The following is a 16,428-nucleotide window of genomic DNA, read 5'->3' as shown; positions in this document are numbered from 1 at the left end:
ATACATACCTTTCAATAATAACTCTTAGTATCAGTGGCCTCAATGCACCATCCAAAAGACACAGGCTTGCAGACTGGATTAAAAGGCAGGATTCTGCCATTTGTTGCCTGCAGTGAACTAATCATTCAATAAAAGATAAACACCACCTTAGGGTGAAAGGATAGAAAATAGTATTTCAATCTTAGGAAATAAGCAGGGGTTGCTATCCTACTATCTGATAGGATAGACTTCAAACCAACTTAGTGAGGAAAGATAAAGAAGGTCATTTTATACTGATTAAAGGAACATTCCTGTAGGAGGACATTACAATTCTAAACATATATGCACCTAACATGGGGGCTTCCAGTTTCATCAAAGAAACAGTATTAGACTTAAGGTAACAGATAACATCAAATGCAATTGTAGTAGAAAACTTCAATACCTCACTCTCATCACTTGACAGGACATTCTGGCAAAAAATAAACAGAGAGACATCTGAATTAAATGATGTCATGTAAAAAATGGACCTAAAAGATATCTACAGAACATTCCATCCAAATGCTGCAGAATTTTTCTCAGGAGCACATGGAACATTCTCTAAAATAGACCATATATTAGGATTCAAAGCAAATCTCCACAGATATATGAAAATTGAAATTATCCCTTGTACTCTATCTGACCACAATGGGGTTAAACTGCAAATCAGCAACAAGAAAAGCTACAGAGCATACAGGAATTCAAATAGAGTAAACAGTAAACTATTGAATGATCAATGGGTTATTGAAGAATTCAAAATGGACATCAATAAATTCATAGAATCAAATGATAATGATAATACAATACACCAAAACCTTTGGGACAAAATGAAGGCACTCCTAAGAGGGAAATTTATAGCTCTAAATGCCTATATTAAGAAATTTAGAGAGTATACAAATAAACAATTTTATGCTCCTCTTTAGGGCCCTGCAAAAAGAAGAAAAAGGCAAACCAAAAATCAGTATGAGAAGATATCATAAGGATTAGGGCAGAAATTAATGAAATACAAACCAAAACAAAAACAAAGAAAAAAAAAAAAACCAAGGAATTAACAAAACAAAGAGTTGGTTCTTTGAAAGGATAAACAAGATTGATAAACCCTTAGAAAATTTGACCAGAAGAAAGAGAGAAGAGACAAAAATTAGTAAAATTAGAGATGAAACAGTCACAATTACAACAGAAATCAAATAAATTCAGACAATTATAAAGACATACTTTAAGAATATATATCCCTCTAAGTTTGAAAACCTGAAAGAAATGGATGATTTCCTTGATTCATATGATCTACAAAAATTAAATCAAGATGAGATAAACCAATAAATACACCTATAACAAGTACAGAGATTCAAGCATTTATAAAAAGTCTCCCAACTAAAAAAAGCCAAGTCCCAGATGGATTTACTGGTGAATTTTCCAGACCTTCCTGAAAGAACTAACACCAATGCTTCTCAAACTTTTCCATAAAATAGAAAAGAAAGGAATTCTACCAAACTCCTTTATGAAGCCACCATCACCCCTCATACCAAAACCAGGCAAAGACAGAACAAAAAAAGAAAATTACACACCAATCTCCTTCATGAACATAGATGCAAAATTTCTGAACAAAATATTGGCAAACAGAATACAAGAATAAATCAAACAAATTATTCACCCTGACCAAGTTGGCTTTATCGAAGGGATGCAGGGATGGTTCAATATATGCAAATCAATAAATGTAATAGATCATATAAATGGCCTGAAGGACAAAATCCACATAATCATCTCAATAGAGGCAGAAAAGGTATTTGACAAAATCCAGCATTCTTTCATGAGAAAAGCATTACAGAAACTGGAACTAGAACGAACATAGTTCCACATAATAAAATCTATTTATGACAAACCTACAGTGAACATAATACTAAATGGTGAAAAACTCAAAGATTTTCCACTAAATTCAGGAAAAAACAAGGGCTTTCACTCTCCCCATTTTTATTTAATATAATATTGGAAGTCTTAGCTACAGCAATAAGGCATGAAACACTCATAAAAGGGATACAAATTGGAAAGTAAGAGCTCAAATTATCACTATTTAAGGATTATATGCTTCTATATCTAAAAGACCCTAAAAACTCTACCAGCAAACTGTTAGAGCTGATAAACACTTTTAGAAACATAGCAGTATACAAAATAAATACAAAGAAATCATTAGCTTTCCTATATATTAACTACAAACGCATGGAGAATGAAATCAGGGAATCTCTCCCATTCACAATTGCCTGAAAAATATAAAGTACCCTGGAATGAACTTAACTAAGGAAGTGAAGGAACTGTACAATGAGAACTTTAAAACACTCAAGTGAGAAATTACATAAGGCACAAAGAAATGGAAAGATATCCCATGTTCTTGGAAGAAACAATATTGTGAAAATGGCAATCTTACCCAAAGCAATCTACATATTTAATGCAATATCCATTAAAATTCCAATGGCATTCTTCACAGGAATAGGAAAAAAAATGCTAAAATTCATTCAGAAGCACAAAAAGCCTCAAATAGCCAAAACAATTTTGAGCAATAAAAATAAGGCTGGTGGTACCACCATACCCAATTTTAAGCTACACTATAAAGCCATAGTAACAAAAGTAGACATGTAGATCAATGTAACAGAATAGATGATCCAGATGTTAATCCAGGCAGCCACAGCCATCTGAGTTTTGAAAAAATGCTAAAGATATTCAATGGTGAAAAAACAGCCTCTTCAACAAGTGGTGCTTGGAAAACTGGATATCTATACATAGAAAGATAAAAATAGATCTGTGTCTTTTTCCATGCACAAGAATCAAATCCAAGTGGATCAGGGACCTTGATATCAGGCCTGAAACCCTGAGATTGCTAGAGGAACACGTAGGGGAAACCCTTGAACATATTGGCATAGGTAATGACTTTCTGAATATAACCCCAATTGCTCAGACAATAAAACCAATAATCAACTACTGGAATCTCATGAAATTACAAAGCTTTTGTGTAGCAAAGAACACTGTGAATACAGCAAAGAAACAACCTACAGAATGGGAGAAAATCTTTGCCAGCTACACATCTGACAGAGGATTACTATCCAGAATATACAAAGAGCTCAAAAAATGGAACAATAAGAAATCAAACAACCCAATCAAAAAAAATGGGCTATGGAACTAAATAGAGAGTTCTCACTAGAAGAAATACTGATGGCACATAAACATCTAAAAAAAAGTTTTACATCCTTAGCCATCAGAGAAATACAAATTAAAGCTACCTTGAGATTCTATCTCTCTCCTGTCGGAATGGCTACCATCATGAAAACAAATGACAATAAATGTTGGTGAGAATGTGGTAAAAGGGGAACCCTTCTGCCCTGTTGCTGGGAATGTAGTCTGATACAGTCATTGTGGAAATCAGTGTGGGGGTTCTTAAAACAGCTAAAAGTAGATTTGTCATATGACCCAGCTATAGCACTCCTAGGCATATGTCCTAATGAATCTTCTCACTACCTTAGAGATACTTGCACAACCATGATTATTGCTGCTATATTCACAATAGCTAGGAAATGGAACCAGCCTAGATGTCCTCCACAAATGAATGGATAGTAAAGATGTGGTACATCTACACTTTGGAGTTCTAGTTAGTGGTAAACTGCAACCCATGTTGGGTTCATCCTCACAGCTCCATTAAGTCTCCATGCAGGCATCCAGCATACCTGCTTCACACTACCCATAGCCATTTTCAAAACACAAGACCAAGTTGCAAAGTCACTGACCCTCTCTTTCTTGCATTTCTTATACTCTGCAATACCAGGTAGCATGCCAATTTGTTAATCTAGGAGAGAATAAAGCAGACTTTGAAGAACAGGACACTCCTTGAGCATTCAGACCCCTTCAAAAAGGTCTACATTCTTCTTTTAAACCCAGTTAAGGTCAACTGGCCCAATCTCAAGGGTTGTAGTTTATAAACTGCAGCTGAATGGTCACAGTTCATCCAAAGATTTTTCTTTCTGTGCCATATCCCTCTGCCCACACCAGTTCATTTCTATGCAAAGCAATTCTGTACAACTTCTCTAGACATGGGCATAAGAGCAAGCTTCTCACACAAACTGCTAGCCCAGTCCAAGCAAAGCTCTTTATCACCCTCATAAGCCAGACCTCACAGTCCATAGTTCTTACTGCATCAGGTCTTTCAACTCTGACCACAATAGTCCATCAAGCTGTATTTACAACACCACAAGGTGTCTCTCAGGCCAAGGTTTCAAATCCTCTCATATTCCTCTTGAAAATCAGCTTGAAATGGCCAAAGCCACACAGTCATGTGTCTAGCAGAAAATGTCCCCACTCCTGGTACCACTTTACTGTCACAGTAAGGTTTGTATTGCTGATAGAAATCACCCAACCAATAGCAGATTGTGGGACAAGAGGTTTATTTTGGCTTACAGGCTCAAGGGAGAAGCTCCATGATAGCAGAGAAAACAATGGCATGAGCAGAGGGTGGACATTACTCCATGACTCACCTAAGGTGGACAGCAGGTACAGTGGAGTGTGCCAAACACTGACAAGGGGAAAGGAGATATAATACCCATAAATCTACCTCAGCAATAATCTGTCCACAGGAGGCTTTAATTTCCAATTGCTATCAGCTGGTGCTGCAGTCCGGTTTGCATTGCTGGTAGAACTCACCCAACCAAGAGCAGCTTCTGAGAAAAAGAGATTTATTTTGGCTTACAAGCTCGAGGGGAAGCTCTACGCTGGCAGGGGAAAGCTATGGCATGAGCAGAGGGTGGACATCACTACCTGGCCAACATAAGGTGGACTACAGCAACAGTAGGGTGTGCCAAACACTGGCATGGGGAAACTGGCTATAAAGCCCACAAGCCCACCCCCAACAATACACTCCCTCCAGGAGGCATTAATTCCCAAATCTACATCAGCTGGGAACCTAGCATTCACAACACCTAAGTTTATGGGGGATACCTGAATCGAACCACCACATTCTGCCCCTGGTCCCTGTAAACTGATAACCATACATGATGTAGAATGCAATGCATTCATGTAACTCTAAAAGTCCCATAGATTTTATCAATTCCAATGGGATATTCATACATCCCCATAGTTCAAGATCTTTTAACTGAGCCATAATGCCAAAAAATAATCTCAAAAACCCATAATAGCACAGAATAAATATTCACACTGCAAAAGATGGCATTGGGCATAGCAAAGAAACATTCAACCAATACAAGATTTAAAACAACCTGGGCAAACATCAAACTCTGTAGCTTCAAGTACAGCAACTCTAGCCAGTGACAAATCTTCAAGTCTGATAATTCTAACCAGCAACAAAGTCTCTGGCATTCCAATTCTGACCCTCCAGCTAGGCTACTCACAGTCCTGGAAAACTTCATTGGGGTGGCAGCTCCTTAGCAGCCATCTCATGGTCCCGGCATCTCCGCTGGGTCTCCACTGCAAGCCACAGTTCATCCTCATGGCCCCATGGGGTCTCTATGCAGGCAACCAGCAAACCAACTTCACACTTCCCATGGCCATTTACAAAACACAAGACTGTGTTACAAACTCAATGACCCTCTTTCCAGCATTCTCATACTCCATGATACCAGGTAGGGTGCCAGTTTGTTAATCCAGGGGGGAATACAGCAGACTTTGAAGAACAGGACACTCCTTGATCACTCAAGCCCCTTCAAAAGAGTCTACATTCTTCTTGTTGCCCCAGCGCAGGTCAGCAAGCCCAGTCTCAAAGGTTGTAATCTCTCAGTTGCAGCTGAATGAACAACAGTTCACCCAAAGATTTTTCTTTCTGTGCCATATCCCTCTGCTCACACCAGTTCATTTCTATGCAAAGCAACTCTGTACAACTTCTCAGGACATGGGCGTTAGAGCAAGCTTCTCACACAGACTGCTAGCCCAGTCCAGGCAAAGCTCTTTCTCACCCTCATAAGCCAAACCTAACATTCCATAGTTCTTACTGCCTTCAGGTCTTTCAGCTCTGACCAGTGCTGTACTTACAGCACTGCAAGGCATCTCTTAGGCCAAGGTTTGAACTCCTTCCACATTCCTCTTGAAAATCTTCTCCAAATGGCTGAAGCTACACAGTCAGGTATCTAGCCGCAATCCCACTCCTCTGTACCAAAATCTGTATTAGTCAGGGTTCTCTAGAGGAACAGAACTCCTAGAATGAATTATTTTATAAAGGGGATTTGTTTTGGCTTACAGGCTTGAGGGGAAGCTCCACAATGGTAGGGGAAAACGATGGCATGAGCAGAGGGTGGACATCACCCCTTGGCCAACGTAAGGTGGACCACAGCAACAGGAGGGTGTGCCAAACACTGGCATGGGGGAATTGGCTATAAAGCCCATAAGCCTGCCCCCAACAATATACTCCCTCCAGGAGGCATTAATTCCCAAATCTCCATCATCTGGGAACCTAGCATTCACAACACCTAAGTTTATGGGGGACAATTGAATCAAGCCACCACAGCTGGGAACCTAGCATTCAGAATACCTGAGTTTATGGGGGACACCTGAATCAAACTGCCACAAAAAATGATATTCTAGAATCAGCCACATGAAGATCTGAGCAAAATCTGTTCCAGGCATTGGAAATTATGGAGGTTTTGAGTCTTAATGGATTTCCCTTATGAGCTTTAGATATTTTTGACTAATCTTCCAACTTAGTCTTCAGCAGGCACATCCCTGTTATAGGAGGTATGTCACTAGAGGTGGATCTGGAGTCCAACCCTGCTAGGTGTGGTGAGAGCAGCTTAAGCTCTGGCTCTTTATGCTTCTTGGCTATTAGTTTTGCCTTTCTGCTTTGGTTGTATGAAATGAATCAGCTTATTCCAACATGAGAAAGCTTCCCCTCAAATCTGAAAGCCTGAAACCCTTTTATCCCATAAGCTGCTTATCATCAAGTATTTGAACTACCAATGAAAAGGTAACTGCAATAGAAAAGGAAAGTAAAAAAGAAAGATGAAATGAGTCCAGTAAGAACTACATATCTACTTCGTAAGAACTGAGAAGCAGTTAGGAAACAAGACACATAGATAAATCTATTTTTTTTTAAATTATTTATTTATTTATTTGAGAGTGACAGACAGAGAGAGAAAGACAGATAGAGAGAGAGAGAGAGAATGGGTGCGCCAGGGCTTCCAGCCTCTGCAAACGAACTCCAGATGTGTGCGCCCCCTTGTGCATCTGGCTAATGTGGGACCTGGGGAACCGAGCCTTGAACCGGGGTCCTTAGGCTTCACAGGAAAGCGCTTAACCGCTAAGCCATCTCTCCAGCCCGATAAATCTATTTTTTTCAAAAGACACTGATGTCCATAGTGGTGATACCAGTTTGCATACCCAGTGTATAATGTATAATGGCTCCCTTTCTCTTCATCCTAACCAGTGCTTATTTTATTTTATTTTTGTTGTTGTTTTGATGAGAAAAATTCTGCTCAGGAGGGATGGAATCTTAATGTACTTTTAGTTTGCATTCTCCAAATTACTAATGAGTCTGAACTTTTTTTCATATACTTATTGGACATTTGTATTTATTCTTTTGAAAATGCTCTGTTTAATTCATTTGACCACTATTAATTGGATTTTTCAGGTTTAATTTTTTTTTTAATATTTATTTATTTATTTGAGAGAGACAGACACAGAGAGAAAGACAGATAGAGGGAGAGAGAGAGAATGGGCGCGCCAGGGCTTCCAGCCTCTGCAAACGAACTCCAGACGCGTGCACTCCCTTGTGCATCTGGCTAACATGGGACCTGGGGAACTGAGCCTCGAACCGGGGTCCTTAGGCTTCACAGGCAAGCGCTTAACCACTAAGCCATCTCTCCAGCCCTCAGGTTTAATTTTTGAGCTATTTATTTTAGACACTAATTCCTCACAGATGTATAGTTGGCAAAAAAAAGTCCCATCCTATAGTCTCACTTCACTTTACTCTACTGATGTACTGATGGTTTTCTTTTATATACAGAACCTTTTCTGTTTTTTTATATTTATTTATGTAGTGTGTATATGTGTGTTAGTCAAGGCATTTATGTGTATGCCATGCATATGGAGGTCAGAGAACTGCTTTTAGATTTATTTGTCCACCTTTCTTAAACATAGAGTTTCAAAAGTATTTCTTAATGATCCTCAGGATCCCATTGATATCTGTTGTGATGTCTCCTTTTTCATCTATAATTTTGTTAATTTGGCTCTTCCTGTTATTTCTCTTGGTTACTTTGTTGAAGGGCTGGTCAATCCTATTGATGTTTTTTAAGGAACCAACTCATTTTATTGATTCTTTAAATTTCTTATTTATTTTTTTTAATTCATTTGAGAGCAACAGACAAGCAGAGAAAGAGGCAGATAGACAGAGAGAGAATGGGCATGCCAGGGCCTCCAGCCACTGGAAACGAACTCCAGATTCATGCACTATGTTGTGCATCTGGCTTACATGGGTCCTAGGGAATTGAGCACTAAATACTCTTGCCACTGTAAACAATGCCAGATTATGGCATCACTTTTTGTGTTCAGCTTTTTGTGAGTACTAGGGAATTACCTTTGAACCATCTTCCTAACCCTTTGTTCTTGTAAATATTGTTCTTTTATTAATCATTTCTTTAATTTCTACCCTTATATTTACAATTTCTTTCCATCTACTGCTTTTGGCTTGATTATGTTGTTTTGAATTGTTTGTATTGAGATCTGTCTGGTTATTTTTTTGTTTTGCTTTATTTTTTCTAGGTAGGGTCTCATTGTAGCCCAGGTTGACCTGGAATTCACTATGTAGTCTCAGGTTGGCCCTGGAACTCAGTGATCTTCCTACCTCTGCCTCCCCAGTGCTGGGATTAAAGGCATGCGCCACCACACCCAGCCCCCAAGTGTTCTTTTAAGTCATGGTTTTATTTTTATCTGATTATATAAAAGAAACTTTAACTGTTCCCTGATATCTTAAATGATGTATTCATTTAAGAACATATTGTTCAAACTTCATGTTTTTGTATAGCTTCTACAGTTTTTCTTGCTATTGATTTTTAGCTTTATGATGTGATAAGACACAAGACAATATTCAATTATCTTCTATTTGTTAAAACTCACTTTATGGCCTAAGTGTGATGAATTTAGAGAACGCTGCATGTGAAGGATATATATTATGCAATAGTTGGATGGACTATTCTGTAAATGTTCATTAAGTCTGTCTATGTGCATTTATGGTACAGGTTTACTCTGAAGTTGATTTGTTGATTTATAATCTGGGTGACCTATCTATAGATAAAAGTATGGTGATGAAGATTCCTAGTATTTTGTTATCAGGACCTGTCTATCCTTTTATGTCCATTAGTGTTTATGAAATTGGGAACTCAATATTTAGTGCATATATTCTTACAATTGTTACATATTCTTGATGGACTGTCCATTTGATTAATATGAACAGACATTAATTTTTTCTGAATATTTTTGGCTTAATGCTCACTTTATCAAATATATAAACAGCTTATATATATTTATATTATTTTCAGTTTCCATTGGCTTGTTATATTGACTGCTATCCTTTAACTTTCAGTTTCTGTATGTCTTGGCCAGTAAAGTGTGTTTCTTGGAGAAAACAGATATTATTAGACATTATTTTTTAATGTTATCATCTAGTCTGTGTTATTTTAATTAGAAATTAAGATTATTCACATTGAGGGTTATTATTGAGAGAGGTTTATTAATTCCTGTAATTTTTTTTTTTTTTTTGGTTTTTGAGGTAAGGGTCTCACTCTAGCCTAGGCTGACCTGGAATTCACTATGGAGTCTCAGGGTGGCCTCGAACTCACAGCAATCCTCCTACCTCTGCCTCCTGAGTGCTGGGATTAAAGGCGTGCACCACTACGCCTGGCTAATTCCTGTAATTTTGTTGGTTGTGTTTTGGTTAGTTGGATTATAGTTAATTGTTTCCTTTCTTTTCTATTTGTTTTAGGGTTTCTTGTTATACTGAGTTGGAAATGACTTTTTCCTAGCTCTTCTTTACTTAATCTAATACTATTGTGAAGTGTTTTGTCCCCTGTGGCCTCATGATTGAGAGTGTCTGTCTTTCTTTCTGTACAATCTTTCTTTGATTTTCTTCTACAGTGTTAGATTGGTTGCCACAAACTCCCTTTATTTGTACTTGTCTTGAAATATTCTTATTTATCTTTCAATTGTAGAAGATATCTTTGTCAGATACAAAAATATTAGTAAACAGTAATTTACATTAAGGCTTGGAATACAATATTCCTTTATATACTTTCCTGTTTTAAGGTTTCTGTTGAGAGGTATGATGTTACTCTGATGTGTTTATCTTGTGAGTTGGCATTATTCTCTCCCAGCTTTTAATATTGTTTCTTTGTTTTCTAGTTTGGTAACTTGATTATGATATGCTGTGGAGATTCTCCTTACTTCTTCTCTATCTGTGTTTCTAAATGCCTTTTGCACTTGGCTGACCAATTCTTTGCCCAGGTTTAGGATCTTAGCTATAATTTCATTGACTAAATTTTCTATGTCTTTAGATTTTTGTCTCAGCTTCTTCTTTCCTCCATGGATTCTTGCATTTGAAATGTTTATCATATCTCACATTAAAAAATTTTTTTGTTCTACTTTTAAAATTGATGTCTGAATGTAGCACTTTTTCCATTTTGTTCTATTATTTCTTTGACTTATTATATTGGCGACTGCGTTTCTTTATTTGATTCTTTGTTTTTATTTCCAAATGAAAATTTGTTTTTCAAAATTTCAGTTTCTTTGTTTAGTTTCTCATTCATGTTACTGACTTTTTCATCTATATTTCTGTCTTCTCTAAGTTTTCAATTAATTTCTTTACTTCAGTCTTTCTTCTCTTTTTTTTTTTTTTCTTTTTTGAGGTAGGGTCTCACTCTGGTCCAGGCTGACCTGGAATTAACTCTGTAGTCTCAGGGTGGCCTTGAACTTATGGTGATTCTCCTACCTCTGCCTCTCGAGTGCTGGGATTAAAGGTGTGGGCCACCATGCCCGGCTTTTACTTCAGTCTTTTGCCTCTTTGTATTCCTTTTGAAGTAATTTATCATTTTTGTAAGTAAACTTTTGAATTATACATTCAGTGTTTTATCTCTTTCAGTATCTTTGAATTTAGTAATTGACTTGTGATCCTTTAGAAGAGGTTTTATTTTTCATATTTCTTATGTTTCTGTCTTGTGATGGTCACATATGTGGGAATGGATCTGTCCTCCTATTTTATTTTAGACTCTTTGTTATCAGCCCTCTTTGAGGGCCCAGTCTCCAGTATCTCTCTGACTGAAGATAGCAAACCTCTCCCACAGCAATACCACCCATAAAAGTAGATACAGAAATAGACTTTAAGTTAATTAAAACCAATGATTATGCCACCATTGATCACAGAAAATAATATGGTAAAAGAAACGTAGGATAAACTATGAAGTTAGAAACTATTTAGGGTAAAATTAGAAATAATAATTGAATAAAGTAAAAGAGGAAACAGTGAAGAGATGGTAAAAGGACAGAAGAATTCATGTTATAAAAAGAGGAAACAGACACAGAACAGAAGAATGTTAGGGAGAGGGTGAGAAAAGTGTAAGAGATAATAAAAGTTGATTTCAAGAAGAAGAAATAAATGAGTAATTAAAATGTCATAAATATAAGAAGAAAATAAAATAGCTACTCTAAAAAATAAAATAAATTCAAGGTTATTCCCTCTCCTAGGGTCCAACTGATTCCCCTCCCAGGAATGTAATAACTTGAAAGAAAACCTGCCATATCTGACATCATTGGGCAGCATGGGATGTGTATTTCTTTTGGCTTTCTACATACCTGCTAAGTTTGGATAGATTTTATCCTCACTAACAAGCTTTGTCTTTTCTTGACAGGTCTGAGGCATTGATGTATGATGTGTTTCTTTTGTCATCAGTTATGATGTTCCCATCAACAGGGAAAACTACATTCACAGAATTTGTCTGGGTGGTCATTTGGGCCACAAGGGTGTGGCTATTAACATGGTGACAGAAGAAGATAAGAGGACTCTTTGAGACATGGAGACTTTGTACAATATCTCCATTGAAGAGCTGCTCTTCAGTGTTGCTAACCTCATCTAAGGAGGTCTGTTTGCTTTCTGGCCTAGCCAGGGTTCAATATTGGTGGTCTGAGGAGCAATATGAGTGGGGAGAGAAGGGAGTCAAGGGATGGACACCTTGTCTTTTTTCCTTTTTTCCTCTATTTGAATAAATGTCATTTTTGAAGCAAATAAATAAAGTAATAGAAGAGATAAAACAAACACAAGATATGAAAATACAAGGAACAAAGCAGCAGAGCAAAATAAAAAATTAAAATCTCATATAGTCATGTATTAATGCAGCTTCTAATGGAGTACAGGAGACTGAAATTGATTAGGCAGTCAGGGTAGCAGGGCTCTGAAAGTGAACAGTTGTTTTTATTCTCATTTCTTTTGATTAAAAGTGAGGAATGTCCTTGAGCCTGTAATAGGGATGGGATTTTCCTTTTTTTCCCCTAGAGGTGTCTTTGGTATATCCCACCTTGCTGCAGGCCTGAAATGCAGAAAGGAGGGTCTTGGTTTTTCTTATCTCTTTTTCCTTAAAGAGTTCCCCTTTCCTAGAAACCAGACTGAATCTGCAAGGTGCCTGGATGCCTGCCATGGTAACTAGACTGACAAATTCATTCCTCCACCCCACCATCCAGTAAAGCCTTATTAATTCCAAGGCAGTAACCTGAAATAGCATCCCATTTGGGGGAGCACTCTTGTTGCACAGGAACTCAGCCATCTTTCCTTCTCTTAAACTCTATAATAAAATCTTTCTAAAATTCACCTTCTGTGGTCCATTTTAATGAAAATTGAATTCCTGAGACAAGAACCTGGAGCCAGTGACCCAGTGGAAGTATTGTGTGACCTTGAGAATCCAGCATTCTAACTCCTGGGCTAAACAGCCCAAGAATTAAGAAAAGCTCTTGCTGTCAAAGTACCTTCAATCACTTTTGATGTGGGATTTTGGGGTTTAGGAGGAGTCCCCTAATGTATGAACTACAAGTTTTGGGGTTTGTCCTAACTTTAATAAAGAATTAACAAAGATGGATGGACTAAAGGATAAATTATATATTATTAAGTTTATTTAGAAAGAAATAAATTGTGGCATATATTTAAGGGAGATTGGGAGTTAAGAGAAGCTAAGGCTTTTAAAGGGAGAGTAGAGTAAAGCTGCAAGCATGTGGACTTGAGAAACTAAAGCTTTTAAGGAGAGATCAGTGTAAAGCTACAAAAGTGTGGAAAATAGAATTTAGGAGTTTGTGTAGGGAGATTTACATGGAACTAACATGGCATCTGCCATGTGATTTTCCAAGTAGGGAAGTTAAGGGGCAAATGGTGGTGATGCTCAAGGAAAAATGTGAGGGAAGATATCAAAGCAGAAAACAAGAGATTCAGAGGAGAAATGAGTAATAAAGAAAGTGGGCTGGAGAGATGGCTTAGCGGTTAAGCGCTTGCCTGTCAAGCCTAAGGACCCCGGTTCGAGGCTCGGTTTCCCAGGTCCCATGTTAGCCAGATGCACAAGGGAGCACACATGTCTGGAGTTCGTTTGCAGAGGCTGGAAGCCCTGGCGCGCCCATTCTCTCTCTCTCCCTCTATCTGTCTTTCTGTCTGTATCTGTCATTCTCAAATAAATAAATAAATAAATTTAAAAACAAAGAAAGTTACACTCATGGTTACCCTAAGCTTAAAGAAATTACACAGGTAGCAGACCTAGAGATAGTGAAAGTATCCACATGGTGGATCTGGAGGTGTAAAGGAAATATGTGGTAGGTTAGAGATCAGAAGAAAATCATGCATATAATCAGAGTGAAAAATACCCCAAACTATAAAACAGGTAAGCCTAAAGTTTCCCTCAGACCAAGAATCAGTGTTCTCCTCTCCTCATCCCCATCAATCCAGGCTGGGTGAGGGGAATCCAGACTCATATCTGTAAGGCTCCAATGAAGAGAGCAGAGCTGATCAGTAGAGCCAGAAAAACAGAGCAGAGCTGAGCACAGCAGGGCAGAGTTAGTAACAGGAAGAAGACAGCAGCTTTTATAGGCAAGGGGAAGACTGCTTTGGTTTGCAGATATGGAGGGCGGAGCCCAGAGCCAGCCTACCTGGGCCATTCCATGTAGGTAGTGTACTTGGCTGGGCAGCAGGGGGCCTTGTAGATCTTCAGAGCTGTCAGTAAGAACAGTTCCATTTCTGCCAAAAGTTCTGTTCCTGTGCCAGGGTGTGGTATCACATAAGGTGGCATCTCCTGGTTTTCTCTGGGCCTCTGTCTGTAACTACAACTACCTTAAAAACCTAGCTTTCAGGCTGGAGGGATGGCTTAGCAGTTAAGCACTTGCCTATGAAGCCTAAGGACCCAGGTTCAAGGCTTGACTCCCCAGGACCCACGTGAGGCAGGTGCACAAGGAAGCGTAGGCATCTGGAGTTCATTTGCAGTGGCTGGAAGCCCTGGGGTGCCCATTCTTTCTCTCTCTCTCTCTTTGCCTCTGTCTGTTGCTCTTAAATAAATAAATTAATTAATTTAAAAAAACTAGCTTTCTCCTATCTTTCACTTCTTTTTGAATTTTCTAATATTGGGTCCTTCCAGGAAGAAGGGGTGGTCAGCTGAAGTGGGATAGTTTTGTATTTCATCCTGTTTAGTGCTGTCTACTACTATAATCACATTAAGGGCTTCCCTTCTTTGCAAACCTGGGGAACTGTTTCTGACCACTGTTAGTTTCATAGCTTATGGGCCCAGTAGCTTTTAACTCATTCCATAGATAGCTAGCTCAGTTTGCATAACTTGGGGAGGCTAATGTCCAAGCCAAGAGGTTTTTTATGAATGTGATAGGATGTAGGGAGGCAAGTGGAAGACTGAGATCTATCATTGGATCTTTCTCAGTGTTATGAGATCTGGCTTAGTATTAAGCACCTTGTGTAAAAAAGGAGGCACTGGTCCTGAACTTTAGAGTTCTCAGTAGTGCAAAAGCAAAACCACATGGTTTGCAGTGGAGTTAGAGCTGCCTATTGCTCTCTGACTCAGAACTAGAGGCCTCTGAGCTTATCTCTCTTTGCTAAAGACAGCAGGGACACCTACATTGAAGAATTCATTGTATTGTAAAAGCTTCTTGCAATTTGAGCTTCTCAGCATGTCCATGTCTACTCTTCTCATCCACTAGTACCTTGAGAGGGTCTCCTAACCAGGGGCTGTGGCAGTTTGACTCCAGGTTGCTTAACTTGTGATCATTCCTTGTCAGGTTCCCAGGATAACTTAGTCTTAAGCAATTATTTCCCTGCAGGACATGAGAAGTGACAACAGGGATCTCTCCAATGCTGACCCCATGCCAGAAGAGTAACTATCTCACCAAACCCCTAACTGTATTTCAAGATTGCAAGAACTTTGAGTTTATCTTATGGGTAAAGCTGTCAGTCTTTTCACTGGCACTACCTGTCTTACCCTGTGGGTGAAGCTTGTACTTCTGCTGAGAAACCGCACAAATACAGTCATGGGCTGCTTGCTCCTTTTCACTCACTGGCCTTCTGTTTCTCATTTCTCAGCTTCTGTCTAACCTGCTTTGTGATTTCTGACGTGGAATAGTTACTTCTTTAATATTTTGCCTCTTCTCATTGACCGTTGTGTCACGGGGACACAACTTCTAATCCAGTGTCTTACGCAAGACTTGACTTTATTTATTGTTTCTCTATGAAAAGAAACAATAAGATACAAAGTAATATGGGTAGAGGTGAGTTTATTATCATTTGTTAATATTGGGAATTAACAGCACATTTATATTATGATGGGACATTGGTGATCTTAGGAAGAAATGAAATAACTTCAGGACCAAAATACCTTCAGAACAAGGGATTGAGAAGGGGAGAGGATATGATGGAGAGTGGAGTTTCAAATGGGAAAGTGGGGGAAGGAGGGGATTACCATGGGGTATTGTTTACAACTATGGAAGCTGTCAATAAAAAAGAGAAGTGTTAGGGTACAGTGGATGTAAACCCATTTTGAAAATTATGCTAATTCAGCAAAGTTCTGTCAGTAGGAGTAAACTATGCCCTTTTGAAAGAAAAATACACTTCTGACTTTAAATTGATAAACTTCACAAAAAGGGCATAAACGTGCATTTAAAAATTCTTATAAGAGCTGGGGAAATGGCTAAGTGTTTAAAGAGCCTTGTCTCCAAAGCCTGCTGGCCCAGGTTCAATTCCCCCATACCTACATAAAGCCAGATGCACAAAGTGGAATATGTATGTGGAGTTTGCAGTGGAAAAAGGCCCTAGCACACCTATGGTCTCTATAGTTCTGTCTTTTCCCCTCACAAATGAATAAGAATCTTAAAAATAAATAAAAATTTTGATATGTATACATATCAAAATTTATACAA

The 16,428-nt window shown here is 38.4% G+C and overlaps 1 non-coding gene across 1 annotated transcript; it reads left to right on the top strand.

Annotated features, from left to right (window-relative positions):
* The first annotated feature begins 11,706 nt into the window (after positions 1-11,706).
* On the top strand, positions 11,707-11,849 carry LOC123460502. The gene has a single exon (XR_006637051.1). It is a non-coding gene; the product is annotated as a small nucleolar RNA SNORA67 (small nucleolar RNA).
* The last annotated feature ends 4,579 nt before the right edge of the window (positions 11,850-16,428 follow it).

This window comes from Jaculus jaculus, chromosome 4, assembly GCF_020740685.1.
Source record: "Jaculus jaculus isolate mJacJac1 chromosome 4, mJacJac1.mat.Y.cur, whole genome shotgun sequence".
In the NCBI taxonomy this organism is placed as follows: domain Eukaryota; kingdom Metazoa; phylum Chordata; class Mammalia; order Rodentia; family Dipodidae; genus Jaculus; species Jaculus jaculus.
Note: the sequence above shows the minus strand (reverse complement) of the source record. Positions and strands in the feature narration are given on the sequence as shown.